The following is a 24,097-nucleotide window of genomic DNA, read 5'->3' on the forward strand; positions in this document are numbered from 1 at the left end:
TGTTTAAGAGGTCAAGTTATTTAATCAACTTCTAAAAACATTCGATATACAAACCACCTTCCTAGAAATTGATGGATAGCCAAAAGAAAAATATTTGACAGATGGCGGTAGGTCCATAGAGTGGTTCATTGCTTGACAACTCTTATTGTTGAAGGTCCAACTAGCTCATTTTTTCAATATTGTTGATGTTAGATCTGAGACTTTTGTGATCCATATTGTATAAATGTCTTTCGGATTAATCACATCATTACGATTTGGTCAAAATTTTGAATCAACTAATGTGGCCCATCCTCAGGATGAACCACATTAGTTGGTTCAAAACATTGAACAAATCTTATTGATGTGATTTTCTGAAGGACATTTATACAATATTGTTGATCTTGAAAGTTCGTGAATGATTTTCAGAGGTAGTTATATTTTAAATGGAGGTCAAGTGGTAACTTGAGTGGTGGTGAATAAATAGTGGTGTCTATGAGGTTCCAGATTGGATGTAATTGTTGATGAAGACCATATCAGATAGATGTGATTTATATGTAATTTTTTATTTATGTAATAATGTAAGCGTTAAAGGGGCGACTTGGACACAATGATTACAATAGAATATAGGTAGGATTGGTTTGTTAGGTGAATTAGGTTGTTGAGATATTTTCTCAAAAAAAATCCCTCACATTAGAAATGATTGGATCTCATAAGTACCATATAGACGCGATGTAATTGTGCGATTTTGTGTGTGTAATAGAAAAATCTTGTGTGTGTGTGTGTGTGTGTGTGCATCTATTTTCTTTATGTCTTAACTAATGTTGGGATAGGGTCCCCTAGGTCAAATTTTGTTATAATATTTTAAGTCTCCACATTTTAAGGAGTGGAGCACGAGTAGCACAGGTCAAATAGGAGTGAAGGGATTTTAGGAAGGTCAAAACCCCTTATGTTTTGATATTTTTTTTAGGTCCGCCCATGGTTTGCAGACCATGTTATTGTAATAGTGAAGGATATATAAAGAGATGTATTAGCAAATCTAAGGAAATCAATTAGTCAATCACTTGATATGATTTTGGGTCTGTAAGTGTAGATATTTTTGTGTTTTGGGTGAAGGGGAAGGCTCCTACAGATGAGTGTGCAAAGACCTTGGTAAGTGCGCAGTTGAGTGCATGGGCCCCTGTAGTTATGCATGATTATATAGTTACACGAAGCTTATAAATTTCTTTAACTCGAAATCATCTCAGTTACATGAATAAGGGTTCGCAAAGGTCAAATCTAAACTAAAATTGTAAAAATTGCCTTAAAACTCATCACACAGCCCTCTGGATGCAGAAGCCTAGTTCTAGCATCCCCCAATACTACCTCGGGTGAGACTGGTGCTTGCGCTACGCGAGTTGTTGCTGAAATGGCTAGTAGTGTACGGTTTTGTTGGTTAGTGCAACTAACTCTGAACCTGGGTCCAAGCCCCCTCAAGCCAACAAATGGTTCCGTTGTCAGGACTGGGATCTATCTGATGGATGCCTGATGTGGCATAAGTGGATACCGACTAAGAAGAAAGTCAAAAATTGGATAGATCGGAAGTTGCATGAGATTACAAGCCAACAGAATAGGAATCCATGCTTATCAAAAGAAAAGTGGTTACAAAGGTATCTTTACAAAAATGTTCTTGGAGTTTTGTTTTTATCGTTCCCCCGTGAGTTGTACGAGTTGTTGTATAAATTAGCAGACAGTGAACCTACTCATAACTGCGACAATCCTATTTTGTGTACTCCAGAGCTCGTCAAACATCTTGAAAGATCTGATTATAAGGCTTCAAGGGTCGTTGATTATTGGATTGATAGTATCTTGGGCAGTTTCATCATTGAATTTGCAATAGATACATATGTGTCTTGCAGTGAAGCCGAATGACAATTCTTGAAGGGTCTGAGAGGTAAGTACTTGAAATCGCTAAAAACTTGGATTAAAATGATTTTGTGCAAAACGAAGGTTATTCCCTTACCTTAATGTTTAAAAGGGGTCCAACTGGATCTACACGAAATGGAAAGTGATTTAGAGTAGATCAAGACAAAAATTTTGAAAGTGAATACAGTCCCTTATTGGGAGAGTCCGAAAGTGACGAAGAGAAAAGTAGCCCTAGTATGCCTATAGGTGCGAGGAAGACTGTAGATCAGGGTGCTTTTGGAATTCAACATCCAACCACTCCACCTCCACCTTCACCTCCACCTCATACACCTACACCTCCACCTCCACCTCCACCTCCACCTCTGCTATTTAGTATGGTGAATACGATAAAAATGCCTGTATTCAGGGGTCAGGGATTAGAGGATCCTGAACAGTTTTGGTTCGTCACAGAAGCTATGTGGAAAGCATAGTAGATCAATGATGATGATATAAAGAAAGTGAATCTATTTATAGTGCTACAAGATAGGATGCTTACCTAGTATATCAGATACAACACGAATCACCCAAGTGCTTCATTGGCTAATATGAAGGATGTGCTCAACACGAAATTTACGAAGCCAAAGTCAAAAGCTTAGTGTGTGATTGAGATAAAGGAGATTAAGAAAAAGGTAATGAATCTGTGTTGGATCTAGATCAATCACTTAAGTGTTTAATAAGTTAGTCTAACCTTCAGATCTCGGATGAACAACATAGGGACTCGTACATAGCTTTCATATTAACTCACTTAAGATTACCATTATCCCAGCAGAAGATTGGGTCGCAGGCCAAAGCATTGGAAATCACGATGAAGCTAGAAGCTTCACTGATCTAAGATATGAATGCAAGAGTTCAGCAGGTCCAAGCGCAGCTAGCAAGCCTGCATATGGAGTTGTAGGATCTAAGGAAGGGAAATTAGGTTAAGACAGAGACACACTCTGAAGTTTGGTGCACAAAATGCAAGGCGAAAGGCCATCATAAAGATCAATGCCCTATATTCCAAGATTATATAGCTGTGGGAGGTCCTAAACTGCTAAATCCAGAATCTTCCGCAAGATCAAGCACTGGTGAAAGTACCTGGTGTAGTATCTGCCAAGTTTTAGGATAGAATTCAATCAATAATTGCTCCTTATTACAAAATTTTATACAGTCTCTGAAGCAAATTTTTGTAACTTTTGTAAATAAGTTGGTCATGATGAAAGGAATTGTCGAAGCTAGGAACTAATGATGGACATAACACTGTTGTATATGATGTAGGTTAAAGACTGCACGCATAACGACCAAGGCTTACCTACAACTCGAGGATGATATCAAGAACGAGTAAGAGGAGGAGGAGGAGCTACAAGAGGCTAGGGATAGATAATTTGTTACAACTGCGGAGAACTAGGAAATTTTGCACGTGACTGTCAAAATCCAACGCACCCCTCAAGTTAGTATTGTCGTCAGTTTGATCATTTTATAGAAGATTGCTCGATCCTAATAGTGAAGATGCAATAGAAGAAGACCCAACAGACAATGCAGAATATCCAAATGATGATATTTGAGCCACGAGAAGATGATCCTAGTGTCAACATAGTCATGTGAAGTGGTGTAGTGAATGGTGAAGACAAGGTTGAAGGTAAACAACCAGAAGCAGAGTCATGGTTCCAAAAAGCTGGTGAGAAGAATGATGGGTTTGATTTACATAAGGAAAAAGAGACATTCATGGAGGCAAGAAAGAATTGTATGATTCTAGGTGCTTTTGCATCGCCGAACCTAATGTTGATAGCCTTGCGAAAGGAGAACCCTGGAGATACTAATGTAGCCCAAGAGTCAAACCCTACAGTGTTGAAATCATTTATACAGACATGTATGAAGCTACTACGGGATCATAAGGCAATATAGGGATTGCAACATCTGATAGATAACTGTGCTAGAAAGGATAAGCCATCACCAAGACAGTGCACAGTCAATAAGGTAAACCAAACCAGGAAAAGAACCCTCTAGGAGATGCAAGTAAATGCATAGATCGATGATTTCAAAATGGATCAGGTAATCCTAGAAATGGGGTTTGATGCTCATGTACTACTGAAGTAGATGTGGGAATGTATGGGAAATCCTAAGTTGCAATGGTCACTAATTCAGCTGCGCATGATGAATTAGGAGAAGATAATTCCCATGGGGCACTTGCATGGAGTCACCGTAGATATTGAAGGATTAAGCGCAGTGGCTGATTTTGAAGTTATTGGGATCATTGATGATAATAATCCATACCCCGTGTTGCTCGGGATTGATAGGGCTTTTGACATGAATAAAATCATCAACTTAAAGAAGTGAGCATGGTGTTTGATAAGAACAAACTTCGAGCAATTGCCCTGTTGGATCCAGCTGAAGGTTCACGATACACTGAACTGAATCGTGAATATTATGAAGATGATGACATTGAGCACATCTATAATTTAACTGCATGGAATGAATATTGGATCAATCATACTGCGGATGGAAGGATCAGATGGGAGGACAACTCCTGCCAATCAAACTCGGATGAAGAATTAGAGAACTAACAGAATTAGTTGCAAGAGGTCTCTACACTGCGATGTAATCAGCTTACAAAATCGCTACGATGTGTATCTACTGAGGTACGTAAGCTACCCTATTATGATGGTTTGGGTGATGTCAATATATTTATTGAACATTTTGAAAGGGATGTACCAGAGGAACATCAGTTCCAGGCCTTAGATCTAGCATTAAGAGCTACACCTGCAAGATGGTGGGGTACGCACAAGGATAATTTTGCTGACTGGAAGGAATATCGTCAAATGATGTGATTAAGATTTGGCTATGCAAACACTCGACTCACTGAAAAACTCAGGGAAGGATGATCCACGCAAACATCTGGCATAGTGGACTAAGGCATGGGGTGAAATACCTCAACTTGAGTGGGTGCATATCTTTGTTCATACCCTAGATGTTATCCCGAAGAACTAGTATTTAGAAACCGAGATGTGACATGGGACCACTAATTGGGATGAGATGAAAGAAATTTTCTTTCTCACGTTCGGTTTTGAAGATGGGTTTTCATGCATTGATGAAGTACTTTAGGAGATTAAGGCAACAATCTTCTGAACACCTGTCAAACCTATCACGTTGGTTCAGCCTGACAAGATTACACAACTACAACATTTGTTAGAATGTTACAATGTTATAGCGAAAGAAGATGATGAGGATCCAAGAAATATTAATATCCCTGAATCATAAGGACAACGTGAAGTTGAGGGACCTAGTGTGGAGATTCTTGATATTTCACAACTAGTGCGCACAAAGCAGGTGAACATTGGCTCAAAGGCAGAACCAAAATTCACAAACATTGGTGACTATTGGGATGAAGATACAATGGATAAGGTAGCTGAATTACTACATGAATATCAGGACTTATTTCCAACCAAGTTTTCTGACTTGAAGGGGATAGTAGGAGATTTGGGGGTAATGAAGATCAATTTAAAACCTGATTCAAAGCCTGTTAAGCATCGCCCATATCAGTTGAACCCCAAATATAAGGAAAATGTACTAGAGGAACTCAAAAAAATGCTTGCATCTACAATAATCAAGCCCGTAGAGGAATCTGAGTGGGTCAGTCCCATGGTGGTCCAAGGGAAGAAAACAAAGGGCGATATCAGAACTTGTGTAGATCTGTGGAAACTAAACGATGCATTCATCCATGATCCATTCCCTACACTGTTTACAGATGAAGTTCTCAAGAATGTCGGCGGACAAGAAGCTTACTTGTTTACGGATGGATTCTCGGGATACCACCAAATTAAGTTCGCATCGTAGGATAGAAGCAAGACTACATTTGCTATAGAACGGGGGTCATTCTAGTATATAGTTATGCCCTTCGGACTCAAAAGTTCCCCTGCAATTTTCTCTAGGGTAGTTGTCGCAATGTTCAAGGAGTTCATTCATAAGGTTTTGGAGGTTTACTTTGACGATTAGACAGTGTGTTGGCTAGTCAAGAGGCATGTCCCTAGTTACGCTTAATGTTGGATACCTGTAGGAAGTACCAAATCTCTCTGAACTTGTAGAAATGAATTTTTTGTGTACCTTACAGAATATTGTTGGCCACATTGTTTGTAAGTAGGGATTGATGGTAGGCCCTGTTAAGATTGTTTTCATTATCGATATGGAGCCCCTTAGGAATGTAAATTAGCTACACGCAACATTTGGTCACACTAGGTACTATAGAAAGTTTATTAAGGCCTATGCGCAGATCACTACACCCATGGAGAAGTTGTTAAAGAAGGATGTTACATTTTGTTGGGATGATTATTGTCAGAAGAGCTTGGATACTCTGAAGGAAAAGATGGTTATAGTGCCAATCCTCGTATTCCCCAATTGGAAGAAGGAATTTCATGTGCATGTGGATGTGTCTTGCATAACATTAGGAGTCGTCTTAACACAACCAGGAGCAGGAGATATCGGTCACTTGATTGCCTTTGCTAGTCAGAAACTATCTAAGGCTGAAAGGAACTACTCAACCATAGAGCATGAAGGTTTGGCCATGGTTTATGCACTATAGAATTTCATGTATTATCTACTAGGTGTGAACTTTAAGATGTACATGGACCATTCTACTTTGAAGTACCTGGTCAATAAGCTTGTGCTGGGGGGGGGGGAAATCTGGAGGTGGTTGCTCCTTTTTCAAGAATATGATTTTGAAGTCATAGACTCATAGTAAAGCCTCGGAGATTGAATGCTGGACCAAACCACCTGTCGTGGATTGAAAATGTCGAAGAGCCTACCAATATTGAGGAAGTATTACCTGACACACAACTCTTTATTTTCAGGGTTGCAACTGATCATTTTGCAGACATCATATATTTTTTATCCACTCATGTAGCTCCTAAAGGTTATATGATGCAACAAAAGAAGGAATTAGTTGTCATGGCTACCGATTTTTCTGTGATTGTAGGACAAATATATAAGATGGGGTCAGATGAAGTCCTAAACCGATATGTACCTGAATATGAAAGGCATAGTATTCTAGCAGAAGCACATGGTGGTGTCACCGAAGGACACTATGTAGGTAAGGCTACTACGTAAAAAATCCTACGCACATGACTATGATGACCAACAGTACATAAAGATTCAAGGAATACTGCAGTGCATGTGATGTGTATCAAAGGATCAGGAGATCATCATGACGAGATGAACTTCCATTAAATCCATAGCTCACATTAAAAGAATTTGTTAAGTGGTCGATTGACTTCCTTGGACCTATCTAACCACCTGGGAAAAATATGGGAGTGTGTTATATTATCATTACGATGAAATACTTAACTAGATGGGACTAGGCATAACCTATGAAGGATTGCAGCATGAACACCACTATGAAGTTCATATTTGATTTTATTCTGTCAAGGTTTGGATGCCCAAAATTCTGATGAGTGACCAAGGGACACGCTTCCTGAATGAGACAATTGCAGCTTTAACAGAGGAATTCCATATGTATCATCAAAAGAGTATGCCATATCATCCCTAGGCGAATGGCACTATTTAATCTTTCAACAAGATCTCGGAGAATTCCCTTACAAATTTGTGCAATGTTAATAGGAATGATTCAGATATGCACAAACCAATGGTTCTATAGGCCTATAGGACTACCTGTAAGAAATTCACTCAGCAAACACCTTTTCGACTGGTCTATGGACAAGAAGCAGTAATGCTGATGGAATACATAGTGTTGAACCTAAGAATCGCAGCAACAATCGAGATGTCATAACGTGACGTCATGTAGGAATGCCTCGTGGATTTGATAGCATTAGAGGAAGACTGCTTTTTGGCTGGTTCTCATCAGCAGGTACAAAAAACTAGAGAAAAGGAATGGCACAGTTGACACATTAAGAAGTGCACCTTCAAAAATGGTGATTTAGTACTAATGTATGACAACAAGTTTACCAAATTTCCATGGAAGTTTCAGATGCACTGGATGGGACCATATATAATTAAGGACATTCTAGATGGTGGTATAGTTCAACTCGCGAAGATGAATGGGAAATTATTTCTGAGCATGATTAATTGAAGTTGGCTAAAGGTTTATAGGGATGGTACTGCCCCGGCATAATGACTACATGGATGCAGAAAATTCTTAGCACTTCTAACAGTTGAAAGAAAGTGCAGGACTATAAACTACGCTACCAAGGAAAAAATTTGTCGAAGAAGGCAGGTTGCGCGATGTGTTGAAGGAACGCGCAGATGGAAGCTGCAACGAGGTAGCTGCACCATAAGGAGGATTTCCGTGTAGCCTGCCTAGAAAATGACTGTTGGAATAACTATAGTTGATTTGATGGCTATTTTTCCATTAAAAGGAGTGGGGCAAGGGCATTTAAGGCACAAATCCGGGAGGATTTGCCACAAAAACCACATTTATGAGTGAGATTTATGGGGGAACAAACAATTTGAATTCAAATTAGAATATAAATATTTCAACCCACTCCACAATTGGCCACTTTGTTTCTTGAGAATTTGTTATGTGTTGTCGCACTTCAAGAGCCGAGTGAACCGTTGTATGTACGGTTATTTGAGCTAGGCAGAAGTTGAGCAAGAATTCCTGAAGGGAGGGGTAGGAAATATCATGACTGCAACACCGCCAGTCCCTGCTACAACACCCAAGTTGTTGAGGCAAAAACCTACTACCTTCGCGACAAAGAAGAAAAATCCACAATAGGCCCTGGTTCGAAAATCGTTGCGCAAAATCCCAACTGAGCATAGACATAAGGGTCATATGGATAAGCAAAAAAAACCTATGGAACCCCAAGACCTAGATGAAGAAGAGATGAGTATGGGGATTGAAAATGTTAGCAAAGGGGGCATAAAGCCAATTTCTCAGCTGCCGCCGTATATATCCCCAAGGAAGCCAACTGCGAAAGTAACTAAGGACCCTTACTCATTGAAATTCAAGATATTCATGCCGTTGCTTCTAGAGGAAGTCCCTATTGAGGGAGACTTGTTGGCCCGCCTACCATTTCTAAAGATGGAGGATTGGGATTTTGGGGATCATGAGAAATTTCCACAATTATAACCAAGTAAATACATGAAATCAGTCTACTATGAGGGGGCAGGCATCACAAGGCTAGAACCAATGAATTCGGTGATTGGTATTGAGCATGCAAGGTTTCTCAACATGTTGTATGTCACACATTTTAGTCGAAGCATTATTAATACCATCTGTGTGCGCTAGTTGTTGGCGCTGGTTCATGACGGGTGCCTCTGGCTGGGAGGGCCCATCCCAATTGATGATATGTTGGTCCACAAAATCATAGCACTACCATATCAGGGCATGAACCCCGCAGACGATTTTGTGGGGAAGTCACATTAGAAAAAGCTTGTTGATTATATGAATAGTGACTTCGGGTTGGCGAAGAAGTCACACAGATATGCCATTAGCTCTATATCGGATGAAGATGTGTGGTTTGCTGCACATATCTTGGCAGGAAAAATAATGAGAGTGTTGTGCCAATGAAATACTGGCACCAGTGGTATCCTTAGTTGCACAGTGTAGTGAGGGGGTCCAATTCAATTGGACCAAGTACCTCTATCAAGAATTCTTGGAGGATTTCCGCGAAGCCTAGGAGGACGAGAAAGCATTTCACTATCCGTGGTTGTTGTTATTGATCACGATGATAGCTTGGAGGATGCTAGAGGATTCCCAGTTCCTAACGATGGATCCGGACTTGTGCGAGGTTGCAAAATTTTCCTCGTTGTGGGAAACGAAGGACCATGACTATGTCATTGAAAACAAAATTTTCTTGGTATTGTTTGAATCAAGACTGCGTATGTTGATTAAATAGAAACCACGGTTTTCACCCACTTTTTTCAAGGAATATCGATGCATTGCAGATTTTAAGGAAAATTTCTATTATGTATACATCCATGCGAGGTGTGATATGATGAAGAAATGGATGAAGTTTCTGTTTTTGGTCACCGAAGATGATATTGCATGGTTAGTCATTAAGTGGGAGATGGACTGGCTTCTTCCCACGGTGATTGTCAAAGGTATCATTTGGACTAGTGCTGAAGGTACAACAGGCACCAATAAACTAACACATAAGGAAAAAAAGATGGTGACCATCAATCTAGAGAAGAATATTGTGTGGGAACTAGAGGGCAAGCACGACGAAGAGACACATATCGAAGAATTAGACCAAGGTACTGAAGACCCCTTTTTAGACCTAGAGAAAGTGGGTTCTCCTTTTATTGTTAAGAGGCGATAAAAGTCAGGTACGGGAGGTGCACGCAAGAAGCACAAGTCTCATAAGACTATTGGTGCAAAGGACATGGTCCTCACTTAGGGGGACCTTGATGAGATTGGAGACACTATTTGGAATGCAACAAAGGAAATTTGGGGCCATATTGAAGATCAGTACTAGTCCATCTTGTCAAAGGTCCAAGTGGGCCTCACAGAGTTGCAGGTTTAGGCGAGCTAGGTTCAAGCGAGCATGGTTTAAGTGAGACAATCTCAAGCGAGTGCGAAGCTAATGACATGAGGAAGTGTGCAGTTGGTCCTCACCTCAGAGCTCCGCGTTATGCCCCTGCCTGATGAATACTTGTATTTGAATGAGGCCCCATAATGGGAGAGTTCTCAGCTGCCCAAATACATAAGTATTAACCTCGCGGTGCTCCCCCTCTCTACACTGCATGATCTATATCAGGGTGTAGAAGATGAGCTTAAGGTGTGAGAGAAATGAGATCTCATGGTGATTAAGTATGTGCAGATCACTAACCAACAGATGTGCAATGAAAAGCACAGAGAACTCCATGACCATGATGAGGTAGCTGCAAGAAGGGTAGAGCAAGCCATTTCAAAAGTATGTAGTGAGCTCACCATGCTCTAGATTCAGTCAAAGATCGCTTCTGAGGATGAGGTGCACCAGCTGGCAGATGAATTTAGAGAATCAAAGGAATAGGTGGATAGAATTCATTTTGATATGTAGCTCCAAATCACTAAGCTTCAATTAAATCTGCAACCCACCACACCACAAGAGAGCAGCGTGAGGCTTCCATCAGAATAGATAAGGAAAAGCTCGATGCTACAGTAAAGGAGTGTAGTGAGCTATTTTATGAAGCTCTAGACCTCTGGGATTTGTTGTAGGAGGACCCACAGGTGAAGAAGATCGAAGTCCCCATTCAAGATAAGTAGCTATAGTATGATGATATAAAGGCAACGACGTGAACCCTAGCCCCTATGAAATTGTTCGCCTTATTGAAAGAGGGGATATCCCTACAAACTTCCTCGGGTGAGACTGCAACTTGTGCTACACTGGTTGTTGCTGAAAGGGCTGGTAGTGTAGGGTTTTGTTGGTTAGTGTAGCTAACTCTTAACCTGGGTCCAAGCCCCCTCAAAATAACAACGGAAAACACCTTTGTGTGTCAAATATGAATTTAAATTAATGCTATATTGATAGGATATCTTCCATTGGTATCGTAAGTGATCTAGGTGGCTCCAGAAATAGAAGTGGCCTTGAAAAAGCTTAAAGCTAAAAGTAATCAGATGGAGGTGAAACCAAGACCATATCATAGTGTTCATCACCCTGATTCGAACGGTGCAAGTGACACTCAAATATGAGTTCGTATGCTCAAGTTATAGCCCATCAAATTTCTGGTCAAACTAGGCCAAGTGGAAGTCACTAACGAGGCAACAATTTAGTAGAGTCTTGCCGCACAGAATCCAGCCATCAGAATGGGAAAATTTTTCGCCTCCTTAATTTTTCTAGTAACCCTCAAAATCTAGTGAATGGTTTTTAACAGTATGGTTTAAAAAAATAAAAATAAATATATAAAAATTGGGGTGGCGGGCCGCCTCCCTGCCACCCCCCAACAACATTGGATATTACTATATACAAACCATATGATATATCAGTCAGGGCACCAGAGACCTGAGCCCATTCGACTGTGTAATGATCGCACCTCCATATATATATATATATATATATATATATATATATATATATATATATATATATATATATATATATATATATATATTACAACGACTACCAAAAGGGAGTCGACGAGGATTGAACCCACTTGACCCAAGTGGACTGGCTCGCCAATGGGTGGCCCCAATATATTTGTATTAAAAAAAACAACATGACCACTGTTTAATATAACCACAATTCACCATAATGAGGAGGCCTGCGGGTTGGACCCCGACACCTCCCCCAACTAAAATTTTAACTTTGCTTCCACTAACCAACAGGATGTTAGGCCTTTGTTGGAAGGCCCACCATCCGATTTTTATTTAAACCATAAACATTTTCCATTGGAACGGGGCAGAGGGTAGAGCAAAGGTCTGTGGAGTGGAACCACGAGCAGTTCAAGAGGGCGGAACCTTGAAGAGCGGTATCTTTTGATGCTGAGAAGATTCCTTTGGGATCGAGAAGTGTCAGTATCAAAATGTGGTAAATTTATAGTGATTTTTATACAATTTCGTACCACAAATCCATTGGAGATGTCCATTTCTATATCGAAGCTCTGCATTTTTTATCCATGACCGAGATTCGAGGTATAAGGGTCATTGACGTAAAGTTGATTGTAATTCATTTTTGTTGCCATTTCATGAAATAAGGCCTCCCCACTTTGAGAAGGGCCCAAAGATGTAGCCCACACTGGGTGAACTCCATAATCAAATAGTTTGTGTGTCTTTGATCTCATGGTTGCATTATGATTTATTCTTCTTCTTCATGTGTTAATTTACTTGGTTAACATGCTCTTTTATATGCAATTATGTATGCATCCTTGAAGTTAAAATATATAGATCAAGTTTGGTATCAGAGCAGGTCTTATTAATGTGAGTTGCATGAGTGAATGCTAACCAAGAACAAGCTCCAAAGAGGATAAGCAAAAATTAACTATTTTGATCTCGAAGCAGGGCATGCACCAAGAAGATGAAACATGGTAGATGGGGAAGCTTGAATGGAGGAAGAGAGAAATTATCGCAAGATCGTCTTCACCATGGCAGAGAAATTTGACAAGTTGTTTGTAGAATATGAGAAGATAATCAAGCCTAAGAAGAAAGAACCAAATGAAAATGCATCGGTAAATCATGAAGGTGGAAGAGGAGAGCCTCCTAAACCACACTCTCCATCCTATATTCATAGTTATTCTTAGTCTTCTTCTCATCACTCAAACATGCATCATAGGAATACATCTACGAAGCCATTTTTTAAGCTTGATGTAAAGTTTGATTTGCCCAAATATAATGGAGAATGTAATGCAGAGAAACTAACAAATTGGATTAGATAGATCAATTTTTACTTCCATATTCAGCAAATCGAACAAGATGAGGCCAAGATCTAATTAGCATCTCTTTGTCTTAGTGGCACCACTCTCGTGTGGTGGGAGAGAAAGTCTTAAAAAGGCATCAAAACCTTGGCTAATCTCCTTTCTTCTTGGTCCAATTTTTTTTCCTACATTAAAAGATGGGTTTTATCCTTTGGGTTTTCGACAAAAGGCTTTAATGGATGGCAATATTTAAGACAAATAAAGGGTAAAAATCTTCACAAAAGCGTTTAGAAAACAATCTTTAAACTTGGGCATTTCACTTGATTCACTCGAAATTGTAACAAAATATATTGGTGCTTTACATAATTACATCAGACACTCTTTCTTATTATCTGAGGCTACTACTATTAATGCAGCTAGTGTGAAGGCCATTCACCTTGAAAGCAGGGGAAAGAATGATAAAGAAGAGCAACCAAAAAAATCACCTATCAAACCTCATAATGGCAAGTTCAAGGGAAAAGGAAAGTGAAAGGACAAGAAGGTAGCTACAACCAAGAAGGAGGAAGGAGCAAAGCCATCTTTCACACATTGCAAGAAGGAAGGACATGATGATGAAAATGGTTGGAATTTGCATCTAGAGTTGAAATCAAAGAGACTTGGTGGGAAGAACAAGCAAAAGATGGTGGAAACCATGCAACATGACCTTGGATCTGATTCCGGTGATGAGACACTGATCATAGTAGTGGGAACATGAGGTACTCTTTCTCTTCATGCTAATGAAAAATTTGAATTTCATGCAAGTACAAGTTCCTCAAATGAGTTTCCTGTTAGTGAATGAAAGGGGATTGAATTGTTCCACATTAGAGTCATAATGAAACATACTAAAGTGGAAACCTTGTTTGATCCAGGCTCACCAACAAATTTTATTTCAGAATCATTGGTTAAAAAGTTAGGATTAGAGACCAAGCCTGATCCAAAACCCTACCCTCTTGGTTGGGTGTGTGGTAAAGCCAAATTACATGTAACCAAGCATTGTAGAGCTATATTTGTGATTGCATCCAAACTAGTAGATGAGGTTGATCTTGATTATGTACCCTTGCATATCTGTGGTACGGTATTGGGGAGTCGATATTTGTATGACAGAAAAGAAATTTTCTTTCACCATCAAAACAAGTATCATATCATGAAGGATGAGGTGGAATACATTGTTAGAGCTCATCACACCCAAATCAGTGCCAGTCTTCTAAGTGTAGGTCAAATGAAGAGATTGATCAATTCTAGCAAAGGATGCATGCTCATGGTTGTGAGAGAAAAAGATGCAGAGGAATTTGAAGCTTTCCAAGGTTGTGATACCACTCATAAAAATGAATTGTATAAAATTGTTTCTAACTATGACGGGAATTTTCAGGAACCAAATGGGTTACCTCCAAAGTGTGAGATCCAAAATGAGATTCACTTGTAGTAGGATGCTACTTTACCCAACATTGGTATGTACAAGTTGTCAACCATTGATATGGAGAAGATAAATAAGTGGGTACAAGAATTACTAAACCAAGGGGTCATAAGGCCAAGTTCTTCTCCATGTGGCTCACCTATCATGTTGGTGCCAAAGAAGGATGTCACATGAAGGATGTGTGTGGACTACAGGGAACTCAACAAAATAATGGTGAAGAATCAGTACCCTCTCCCTCACATTGATGATTTATTAGATCAATTGAAAAATGTTGTTTATTTCACAAAATTGGACTTGCGTAGTGGCTATCATTAGGTCAATATTGTAGAACAGGATGTATGGAATATTGCATTCAAGACAAAACAAGGGTTGTTTGAATGAATAGTGATTCCATTTGGACTATGTAATGCTCCAACCACATTCATGTGGTTGATGAATGATATTTTCAGACCTTTTGTTGATGATTTTGTACTTATGTATCTTGATGACATTCTTGTTTTCAGTAGGACATGGGATGATCATTTGAGTCATGTTAAAAAGGTGCTTGATGTTTTGAAAAAATATAAATTGTATGTCAAAATGTCTAAGTGTGAATTTGGTAAGACCTCTTTGGTTTATTTGGGTCACATTGTCGAAGGTAGACAATTGAAAATAGATCCTTCTAAAGTTGACGTGATTGTAAAGTGGCCTAAACCCACCAATGTTAGAGAGGTTTGTAGCTTTCTGGATGTAGTAAAATACTGGATAAGGTTTGTTGCCAACTTATCCATCATTGCATCCCCCTTACATGCATTAACAAGTGTGAAGCAAGCTTTTCAATGGGGAGGAAAGCAACATAAAGCGTTTGATACACTGAAAAAGAAGATCATTGGCACACTAGTTTTGGCCTTACCTGATCTCCAATAGCCTTTTTAGATCGAGATTGATGCCAAAAATACTCCATGGGAGAAGTATTGATGCAGTAGAGGAAACCTGTATGTTACCATTTAGAGACATTCTTCCAAGCTATTGTGAACTATCCCACATATGAAAAGGAGTTTTATGCATTGGTTCAAAGCTTGAAGAAGTGGAAGCACTATTTGATCGACAAGGAGACCATCATTCACACAAATCACCAGCCCTTGTAGTACCTCTAGTCATAAACCAACCTTCAACAAGCACGTCATTTCAGATGGATGGGAGTCCTCCAACAGTTTCACTTGGTAATAAAATACAAGAAGGGCACTAGCAACAAAGTGGAAAATATGCTTTCTCACCCTCCTATTTCTGCATCTATAGCTTTGCAAAATTATTATTTGTATTTTGAAAGTTTCGTTGAACAATATGTTGATGATGATGAGTTCAAGGATATTTATGCAAAGATGGCTAATGGATCGCAGGTGGACAATTACCATTTGCAAGGAAATTTTTTGTACCACCTTGGAAAACTTTGTATCCCCACCAATGAGAGAATACATGTAATCATAGAGGCACATACTTATCTTGTGTCAAGTCATTTTGGTGCAAGGAAAAATTTTTGTTATTTGCATAGGTTGTGTTATTTACCTCACATGAAAAATATTGTGACTCTATATGTAAAGGAATGTGTGTAGTGTTTAGTTAGCAAACCCAGTAATAGAAAATTGGGTCTCTACACACCACTCCCTATTCCGAGTCGAGCATGGGAAAGTGTGTCAATGGATTTTGTAGGCAGTTTTCCTTTGTCTAAGAGAGGTCATGGCTAGTTGTATGTTGTTTTCGATCTATTTAGAAAAATGTGTGTCTTAATGCCTTGTAAAAATCTGGTCACTGTAGAGCATACTGCTAATCTCTTCTTCCAATTTGTATGGGTACTCTTTGAGCTATCCACATCCATTGTATATGATCGAGACTCTCTTTTTCTTGGAGATTTTTGGAAGAATTTATGGAGAATGATGGACACCAAGTTGAATAGGAGAATGAAATTTCGTCAACAAACTGATGGACAGACATAGGTTTTCAACGGCATAGTGATACATTTACTCCAAGGCTATTGTGGCAAGCATCCCAAGTTATGGGACGAGCAACTTCCCTATGCAGAACAGTATACAACTGAGAAGTTCGTTCATCCACTCGGAACTCACCATTTGAGACATGCTTTGCATATTTTCCAAAGGATCCCTTAGACATGGTATTTGGGATAAATGAATATTTCAGTGGGAAAGATGACAGGGAGAAAGCACAAAAGTTCATTCAGAAACTTTAGATGGTTCACCAGGTTGTGCAAGTGATATATTTATGAAATTTCTTGAGGATTATGATAGATTTCAAGTGATTAAATAGGGTCTTTTAAGCCTCTTATGTTAAATTCTTAAACACATAAAGATGCATTAAAAGTTTAGTTTTTGCATAAAATAGAAGACAACACCACCATAACAGCAAACAAAACACAAAAAAACGATGAAGGAATTCACCCCTCCTGGGCTACATCTCCTGGTCCAGCTTCCAATGGTTGGGAATCTTTCATTATGCTCATAACATGGTGTTTACATCAAGTTACATTACTCAAATAGCCTCAAAAATAGCTCCAAAGGCTTCAGAACTGTCAAAAACCCATGTCTAGCCTCTTTCTACTCCCAAAAAGAACAAAAATTGAGAAAGTTATCATCTTCCCAAGCTTTACAGCTATTCGTTCTACAAATCACACCTGTCTGCTAATTGTCCTACAAATATACCCCAAAAATCGCTAACGAAGAAAAAATTTAGCTAACCACCAGCGCAATTTTTGGTCTCATTAAATTTTCCATTAGCCCTTTATTTCGAAAATCTCGATCACGTGATGCCCATCTAACCACATTGGGGGCCGAGTTTTGGGGACCTATGTCTCGCCCTTGTCTCCTCTATGCCCTCGATCTCATTGGGGTCATATGACCATGGGATGGACCGTCATGGGTTTCCCCCTATGTCTTAGCTCCTGGTTCTCGGCCTAAGGTCATGTGGCGCTGAGGTGGCCAGGGGCTAGGCCTCAGCCCGACCCCTCCCCAAAAGTGAGCCTACCATAAAATATTCTAATTTTTTCTTAATACATTTAAAAGAGGAACATGGGCAGTAGTAAAAACCATGGGTTATATGTAAAAGGCCTCGAGTTCTATTACCATGAGATGCAATTTGACCCTTAACCAAATTTTGGTGGCCACCAGGATGCCACATGGCAGCCTCTGGTTGGTCCACTTCAACCCATTATCCAACCAATGAAAATCGACCACCTTGCAACCAATGAAATCTTGCCAAGTGTCAAGAAACCATGGGACATTAAAATTCAGATTTTTAAACCAATCAGGAGAGGCCACGTCGCAGCCTACCATTGGCCCAAAATGTATAGTCAGCTGTCCTTTTTTGCCAAAATTCCTCAGTTTGAAAAATTTATCAGAACGTGTTTCTGGGATCATACGATGTCCATTTTTTTCAAAACAAATTGCACCATATTTAGATTGCTGTGATCTATCCAACCATATAGGTTTTGAGTCATTCTGACAACTTTGAAATTTGAGCATATTTTTTATCCACTAGATCACTCCTCCCCACTAGAAGCTCTTGGACCCCAAAATCTCTTTATTACTAAACAATTAGATGAGTGTACATATCCCTCACTCTTCTAGTCTCAACCCACTACAATTTTCTTGAATTTAACAATTCGAGCTTTTCATGAAAACTGATCTTTTTCCTTGATTTCGGAGACCCTATCTTGCTGTTGTAGATACCATCTTGCTACAATTTCCCATAATTTGTAGAACAACAAGCTATCTCTGAAGGAACAAACATATTCCTTCCTTGGTAATCAATCAAAGGAAACTTCAACAACTTGAAATTTTTCTCACCTTGAACATTGTCGACATGACAATATTTAGCTTGTCTTGCCTTGTGCTTGGCTCAACCCTTGACCAACTGTGTTTGCCATCGCTATGCACAATTTTGAAACCCGCAAGAAGAACTTGTGGATCCAATTCCCTCCTTTTCAAATTTATTTGGCACTTGCTCTTTTACCTTTGCACTATTTAGCACTAAGATCTTGTTCCCATCACTGTTAAAAAATGATGTATGATGCTGCAATTTTTCCTTGTCTTATTTACCTCTTTTAGGAGGAAACATGTTAGAACCCTGAAACAAATTATTACAACCATTAGCAACCTTAATGAAATCAATTTTATTGTTTGATGCATTTCCATGAAAGACCTCATTCACAACATCTTGATGTTTGAACATTAACAAAGAAAAATTTTGACTTGCATTCACAATTCTCTTCATTTGTCAAGCATGCATAAGAAACAAACTCATCTTATTACGATGCACTCTAACTATGTACTCAATCCCATTCTTGAATAAGTGATACTTATTCTCATGGTGATGAAAGATTTCTCTCCCATCATAGAGATATGGGCTTCCAAAAAAGATACCAGAATTTTCAAGCAGAACTACATTAAGTTCAACTTCATCAAGAAAGTTTGCAATGATTACAAATCTAAGGATGCACTTCCTTGTCACCTCCAAATTTTCATTCTTACATTCCAACCTAAAGGATAAGGTCATGAATGTGAAATGGATTCTAGATTTAACTTCTTGACGAAGTCAGCAAAAACAAAATTTATTTGTGACCTACTATCAGATAGTGTGTCAATTTTGGTATGCTTTGAAACAACTTTAATGTGGAAATGTTCAATTCTTGTTTCATCATCTTGAGTATCATTGGAACAAATTGAAGAACTAGTGCTTGCTATGCTCTTACCTTTCAAACCCATCACTGTAATCTTTATTTCATCTTCCAAATTAGAACCTAAGTCATGTTCTATAATTGCAGTTGTTTTCTCCTTCTCCTTGTTTTTAAGTTTGTTGGGTCTCATCTCTGGATGAAGTTTCCAACAATGGTCTTCATCATGGCCATCTTTCAAACAATGTTTGCATGTGATTTTTTATTTTTCCATTTTGATAGAAGAATTACTCTTCCCTTTTCCCTTAAACTTACCCTTTCCTTTTTCTCCAATTTCAAGGGAACTCTCACTTTTCTCATCTGAAACATGTTTCCCTCTTGCTTCTAGATGTGTGGCTTGTACACAAACTTCATCTAAATTTGTGGGATTAAACATAAGAATAGTGTGTCTTAGGTAACTATGTAAACCTCCAATATACTTTAACAAAGTTTATTGAGTTGTCAAATCTACACATAATATTAGTGCTCTTCTCCTAAATTCTTGAGTATAGTTTTGAAAAATTTGTCCTTTTCCTTGCCTGAAATTTTGTCAATCCATTATATATTTATGCATAGATGCTAAAGGATAATATTTTCTTCTTAATGAAACAACAAAATTATTCCAAGAGGTTAAGACATTACCATTCTTTTTCATGTCCTGTTGTGTTTTGGCTTCCCACCAAATAAGAGTTGCGTTTTCCAAGCTTAATGAGACAAGATTAATCTTGGTGTCGTCATCCTTGATCCTTTGTATCATGGAATACACTTCAAGGTGATGTACCCAATTATCTAGTCTTTCATCATTTACCTCTCCATCATACATAGGCAAATCAAATTTTATGTCAAGTTTTAAAAATGGAGTTTTACCATGTCCCTTTGGAGAATGTGGAGGTATTTGTAAAGGGGTTGTTGTGGAAGATGAAGATGGTGAAGATGGTGGTGAGGATGGAGGTGAAGATAATGGTGGTGTCAAGGGTGGTTTTTAACTATTCCCTTTTGGAGGCTTGTCCTCATCTCCTCCTTTTCCTCCTGAAGAACCCTCTCCCTTTGGAGGCTTAGAGCTCTCACCTTGCAATATTGTGTTTCTCTCTTCACAGAGAACTTTCACCATTTGGGTCATGTCAAAGAATGATTTTCTAAAATACTTCTCATCCTTTAACATATTATCAGACCCTCCTTCATGTGACATTCTTACTGAAGCTTCAGGTACAATTTGAGGTGAAATTTGTGGTGAAGATAATGGAAAATGTGCTCTCCTTCGCCTTGTTTCAACTTGAGGACCTACAACCTTGAGCTTCAACCTTTAATCATCAGAAACAATTGCAAACAAATTAAACCCTCATAACAACAAAGAACCTAAGATATGATACCAAATTGATCTGTATATGAAACTGCTTGATGACTATGATAAATTGCAAGTGATTAAATAGGGTCTTTTAAGCCTCTTATGTTAAATTCTTAAACACATAAACATGCATTAAAATTTAATTTTTGCATAAAATAGTAGACAACATCACCATAACAACAAACAAAACACAACAAAATGATGAAGGATTTCACCCCTCTTGGGCTACATCTCCTGGTCCCGCTTCTAAAGGCTAGGCCTCTTTCATTATGCTCATAAATTGGTGTTTATCTCAAGTTACAGTGCTAGAATAGCTTCAGAAATAGCTCCAATGGCTTTAGAATTGTCAAAAACTTATGTCTACCCTCTTTCTGCTCCCAAAAAGATCCAAAATTGAGAAAGTCATCATCTTCCCAAGTTTTTCTGCTATTCGTTCTACAAATCCCACTTGTCTAGTAACTGACCTACAAATCTGCCCCAAAAATTGCTAACGAAGCAACAATTGAACTGACCGTTGATGCAATTTGTGGTCTCGTTAAATTTTCTATTAGCTCCTTATTCCGAAAATCTCAGTCACGTGGTGCCCATGTGACCACATTGGGGCCTGAGTTTTGGGGGCCTCTGTCTGGCCCTTGTCTCCTTCGCACCCTCGTGGGCTTAAAAGACCCTATTTAATCACTGCACCTTAGCTAGCCCCTACAACTTAGCTTCTGGTTCTCGGCCTGAGCTCAGGTGGCACTAAGGTGGCCCGGGGCTAGGCCTTAGCCTTACCCCTCCCCTAAAGTGCGCCTACCATAAACTCTTATAAAATTTTATTAATACATTTAAACAAGGAACATGGGCAGATTATTGGTAAAGGCCGTAGGTTATATGTAGGAGGTCTCAGGTTTGATTCACATGAGATGCAATTTGATCCTTAACCAAATTTTGGTAGCCACAAAGATACCATGCGACAGCCTCTAGTTGGTCCACTTTAACCCATTATCCAACCAATGAAAATCGACCACTTTGCAGCTAATGAAATCCTACCAAGTGTCAAGAAACCATAGGCCATTAAAATTAAAAATGTTAAACCAATAAGGAGAGGCCACGTGGCATCCTTCCACTAGCCCAAAATGTACAATCAGCTGTCCTTTTTTGCCAAAATTCCCTTGTTTGACAAATCAATCAGAACTCGTTTCTAGGAGCATACGACATATGTTTTTCAGAAAATGAATTGCACTGAATTCAAATCACCGAGGTCCATCCAGCCATATAGGTTTTGATCCATTCAGACAACTTTGAAATTTGGGCATATTTTTGATCCACTAGATTAGCAATACCAGTTGGAGAAAAGTCAAGATCAATGCAAAGCCTGACATTAAAACCACTGAGTCGATCACCAATTCTAGGTTGGAGACAATGTGTGGCTCCAAATTAGCAAAGATAGAATGAAATTAGTATGGTCTCGATTTTCCAACATACATGCAAATGTACTCAGTGGTGAACGTTGAAAACTTGAAGCTTTATGAGCATCCTTTGATCATGGACATCGAAGAGGTTGGACAGGTTCCTACAGTGGATGCTTTTGCACCTAAATACTTGGAAAAGCTACCATAGGACATCATTCGTGATAGAAAGACTAGGATTTTACGATGGGGAGACGTGGAGTACCTTCGTATTGGTTTCAAAGGAATGCATCGAAGTAAGGCTCGATGAATTGAAAAAGATAAAGTGAGGGAGAAATTCCCTAACTTGCCAATTGACTGAAAAATTTTTGGTGGCCCAACAACTCATTAGTGGGGAAGAATGATCCAGGTGGCTCCAAAAATAGAAGTGGCCTTGAAAAATCTCAAAAATAAAAGTCATCACATGGAAGTGAAACTAGGAACAGATCGTAGTGCTTGTTTCCATGATTCCAACTATGCAAATGACACTGAAATCTGAGTTCGTATGCTCAAGTTATAGTGGTCAAAGTTATGGTCAAACTAGGCCAAGTGCCAGTTAGTAACGAGGCAACAATTTGGTAGACTCTTGGTGCATAGAATCCTACCACTAGAATGGGTGAATTTGTCGCCTCCTTAACTTTTCTAGTAACCCTTAAAATTCGATGAATGGTTTTTAACTGTATGGTGTAAAAAAATAAAAATATATATATAAAAATTGGGGTAGTGGGCTAACATCCCCACCACCCCCCAACAACATTGGATATTATTATATAAAAACCATATGATATATGGGTTGTACCAACAGAGACCTAGGCCTGCTTGACTGTGTAACGACCGCACCTCCATATCTATGTATGTTGTTACAATGATTACCAAAAGGGAGCCAACGGGGATCAAACCCTCCTAGCCCGGGTGGATCGACCCACCAAAGAGCAACCCAATATATATGTATTACAACAAAACAATGTGACCATTGTTTAATATAACCACAATGTGCCATAAGGGGGAGGCCCATGGGTTGGACTCCTGGACCACCCCCAACCAAAATTTTAACTATGGTTCTGCCAACCAACAGGCCGTTAAACCTTTGTTGGAAGGTTGATCACCTAATTTTTATTTAAACCATGCACATTTTCCATTGGAACAGGGTGGAGGGTAGAGCTGATATATGTGGAGTGGAACCAAGATTGGTTTAGGGTGGTGTAACCCTCAATAGGGGTATCTTTTGATGTTGAGAAGAATCCTTTGGGGTCCAGAAGTTCCAGTGTTACAACGTGGTAAATTTATAGTCATTTTTATATGATTTTTTTGGGAATTGCATAGGTTTGGTTGTTAATTGATTTCCCTTATTATGACATTAACTTGTGATGCTCTTGTTATTATTATTAGATCTTTTGATTTATCTTTTATTATCATCAGGACTAATACCAAACAATAAATAAAAGAGGATGCAACATGTAGACACGCTACCAGGGCAAAACCCCCCTTGAAGGGAAAACCCAGTCACAAATTCTTCCTTCAGTAGATTCAAAAGATGAGATGACAAAGACCCTTAAATCTTGAGACTACCTCCATCAAGTCATCCTTATTTCATTATCTCACTATAATTGCACCGAGACTTTATTTCTATTCATCATGATTTCATCACTATAAATATACTAAGATCATCACCATTATGGTTACACTAAAACTAGAATTGTGATAATTGTAATGTCGATCTTGTCTTCTATAATTCAACTGACATGTATCCATCATTGATCTGAACTCCTTCCAACAATGATATCGAAATCATACTCTCTGAAATTGTATCGAACTTGCTCAATGTGGTGATATTAAAAACTTCTTTTTGAGCTCCTGTAGAGACATCGAGACCTCCTCCCTGTAGTTAGAATTCATTTAATCGCACTCAGAATCTTCTTGAGATGTCACTGAAATATTTCTTCTGAAATGTGTGCATCTGTCCTCTATTTGAGCACCAAATTTCCTTCTTTTAA

General features: G+C 38.9%; 1 pseudogene; it reads left to right on the top strand.

The window, feature by feature from the left end:
• Positions 1-5,382: 5,382 nt before the first annotated feature.
• Positions 5,383-24,097, top strand: part of LOC149192075 (uncharacterized) — a 144,378-nt pseudogene continuing 125,663 nt past the window's right edge.

This window comes from Pinus tabuliformis, chromosome 2_2, assembly GCF_031772625.1.
Source record: "Pinus tabuliformis cultivar Carrire ecotype Pingquan chromosome 2_2, CPIR1, whole genome shotgun sequence".
NCBI classification, from domain to species: Eukaryota; Viridiplantae; Streptophyta; class Pinopsida; order Pinales; family Pinaceae; genus Pinus; species Pinus tabuliformis.